The following is a 3,239-nucleotide window of genomic DNA, read 5'->3' on the forward strand; positions in this document are numbered from 1 at the left end:
GGGAGCTGCCGTGGCCCGGCCGGCGGCTGGCGAAGCTCCGGCACATGATGCAAGGCAGCTCCCGGGGGCCCCCGTGCCCTTTGGATCCCCATTGACAGCAGGGCTGGACTTTGAAGCTCTAACCCCAAAGCGCTTCCTCACGGTGGACAGCCACCCCGAGCCAAACGGGTGTCCCCAGGGGCACCCTGAGCTCTGCCTCCGTCTGTCCCCAGCCTGCTACAGCAGCAGAGTCACCCTGTTGTCCCCGCAGAGGTCCCCAGGGACAGCGGAGGCTGTGAGCCCCTGTGACAATACACCCCAGCCCTGTCTCGTCCCCCTCAGCCTCGTGACACTCTCCCCAGGGTCCCACGCTGGAGAGTTTTGGGCAGCACAGGGTGGCTGCCACGTGCTGCCATGCAACGCGTCCCCTTTGTCCCGGTGAAGCTGTCCGGCAGCGGCCACGGGGACTGGCTGGGCCCTTGTGAAACGCCTGCCCAAGTCCCCATGGGGTACGGGAGCACCACAAAATACTGCCCAGCCCCACGGGGACAGAGCTCGCTGCCTGGTCACTCCAGGCCCAGTGCCCTGGGGGTGCAGCCACCTGCTCTGAATTTAGCAGGCAGTGAAGTCCAAAGAAGGGGAAGGAAAACGCACCATTTGCTCCAGCCCTGCTGCCTCCTCACCCCTCCCAGACCCATTTTTTCCCCCGGCACACCCTGCTCAATGCCAGCAGATACCCTGAGCCCTGGAGAAGCTCTGCAGTGCACGGGCAAGTGTTCTCCCCAAGCTGGGGAGCCCCACTGGGGTTGGCCTGCAGCCCACGGCCCCCCAAAAACTCCGAGATGGGCTCGCTGCCGTGTGTCCCCAAGCTCGTCCTCCCTGTCCCGGGTGGCCCAGCCTGGCAGGGCTGTCTGGTTTCGGGTGCGCTCACGCTTGCTCAGTTCCTGCTCTGGGCTGTGCTGGCTCCACAACAGCAGGAAGACGTGGGTGGCAGGCGGGATGGCAGAGCCATCATCTGCTGGAGCAGGTCCCATCCCTATCCCTGTCCCCAGGGCCAGCATTTGGGTCCCAGTCCCTGAAGAGTCACCCCCAGACCCGATGGTGTCCCCAGCTCAGGGAGGGGGAGGCTGGGGTGGAGTAGCATCACCGTCAGTGGGGTATTGGAGCTCTGGTCTTGCCCATAAAACCATCATACTGGTGCCAAAGGTGACCCTGTGAATAGCCCAGCCCCAACCACTGTGGGGTCCCGGGGGTCCCCAAGCCTGGCGGGAGCTGCTGCACTGACATCCCCACTGGGATCAGCCTTTGATGGCTCATTTATCAGTCTGAGGATCCCCCGGAGCATCTGTTTGGGAGGAAGGTCTAAAATCCCCCACCGGAAATTGTGCAATACCAGATTTGGGGGAGAAAATCCTCCTAATCCAGGGAAATCCTGGCCTTTCTACTCCTGCTTCATATGTAAGGCAGACCTATCCCTATCTGCGGTCTTTCTGCACAATCTCCAGCACAAAGGGCGGCTCATTGTTCCCCTAAAGCCGTGTTTGCCCAGGAGGCAGCTTCTCAGCGCTTTACTCAAGGACAGGAATGCCAAAAGCATCAGGAGCTGGGGAGCCCCTGGGACAAAGGGAGCAGAGCAATGGCGCTGGGGCCAAGCACAATGGGGACCTGAGGACGAGATTCCACTGTCTGCAGGGAGTCCTGCCCCCCCCAGAAAGGGAAACTGAGGCACGGAGCAGGGACCCCACATCAAGCCTGGAGGGTGTTGACTCCAACATGCCTCCCCCGCAGATCCCTGGTTACGTGTGTTGGGGGAGCAGAGCGTGTCGGGGTATCCAAATCTGTGCTTTGGGGATGGCGAAGGACTGGGCTCAGACAGGGACACAAACCCGGGGGGACGTCTTCAGCGGCCACGCTGCTGCTGCCCGGGGACATGGTCATCCCCAGGTGTCCAGGGCCCTCTGCTCCACGCCAGCACCCAGAGCCAGCAGCGAGCTGGCCACAGCCACGCTGAACAGCCACACACCTCTCGACCACCCAGCACAGGAGGCAGCACAGACCCCAAAACCAAGAGCCCTTAAAGCCTTCGTGCTGCTCAGTGCAGCGCAGGGTCACAACGCTCATCTCAGTCGCCTGAGCTCTGATGCTCAGGGAGAGCAGAGCCCGTCCAATTCATGACGCGAGTGTGCCAAGAGATGTAGGCACAAGCCCGTCCCCAACACAAGGCTCTGTTCTGCTGGGGGGCTTCCAGTTCACACCGGGCTGTCACACACCAGACGCACACGAGCCAGCATGGCACAGCGGGGTGAGGAGCCAGAGGCAGGTCTCCGGGCGAGTGGCATTGCCCACACTTCACTTCCCTCTTGTTCCGCAGTATTTTGTGTCACTGAACAAATTTGGACAGCCTGAAGGCTCGCACGGGCCCCCCAACCCCAGCAAGTGGCATCCCTGAGCGTCCAGCGTGACAGGGGCGCAGGGCTGTGACGCGTGGCAGCGCCAGGGGAACCCGCTGCGGACGTAAGAGGGGCCGGAAACCGTGAGTCAACGGTGACACCAGCTCAGCTCTCCAGAAACCGGGGAGTTCCCGGAGCTGCTGTGCCCCTGCTCCATGCCGGGAGCCACCCACCCCGCTCGTCCCCAGCTCAGTGCCAGCTGCCTGTCCTGCCTTTTCTCCCTGCCTGTCCCCGTCCCCATCCCAGGGCAGCTCCAAGTGGCAATCAGGCGATGGCACCGGGTGCCACACTGGCCACGCTGGCTCGGCCCCGCTATGCAGCTGCATCTCGTGGCACATCTCGGGGTGATCTTTGAACCCCAATGGACTGAGCCGAGCGGAGTCGGTGGCTGTCACTGTGGTGACATGGCACTGGCACGGGCATACTTGTGCCCATTGGTGGGCAAACAGCTGAGAGGGGTTGGGATCGGCGCCCATGTGGCTGGCCGGGGGGGACACACACACACCGCAGGTGGCCCAGGGAGAGGTGCTGGGACTCACTGTCACCTGCTGACGCTGCTGTACAGCAGCCAGAGGCCATGGGGGCTGATGTCGGGGGGGCTCCTGCTTCACTACAGCCCCCTACGGATGGGGGGTAAGAGTGGGGCCATGCTGAGGCTGGCACTGAGGGTCTCCAGTCCCCAACCCCCACTGGCTGGTGCCACTGGGAACCCGTGGGACAGGGAGGGTGACGGTGCCTCTTCCAGCCCTGTGGCCTTGTAGCCTCTGCATCAGTGGGGGCACCTGGGGGGGAGGATGGAGGGGTGGGGGG

Source organism: Athene cunicularia (genome assembly GCF_003259725.1).
Source record: "Athene cunicularia isolate RWA chromosome 23 unlocalized genomic scaffold, athCun1 chr23_part1, whole genome shotgun sequence".
In the NCBI taxonomy this organism is placed as follows: domain Eukaryota; kingdom Metazoa; phylum Chordata; class Aves; order Strigiformes; family Strigidae; genus Athene; species Athene cunicularia.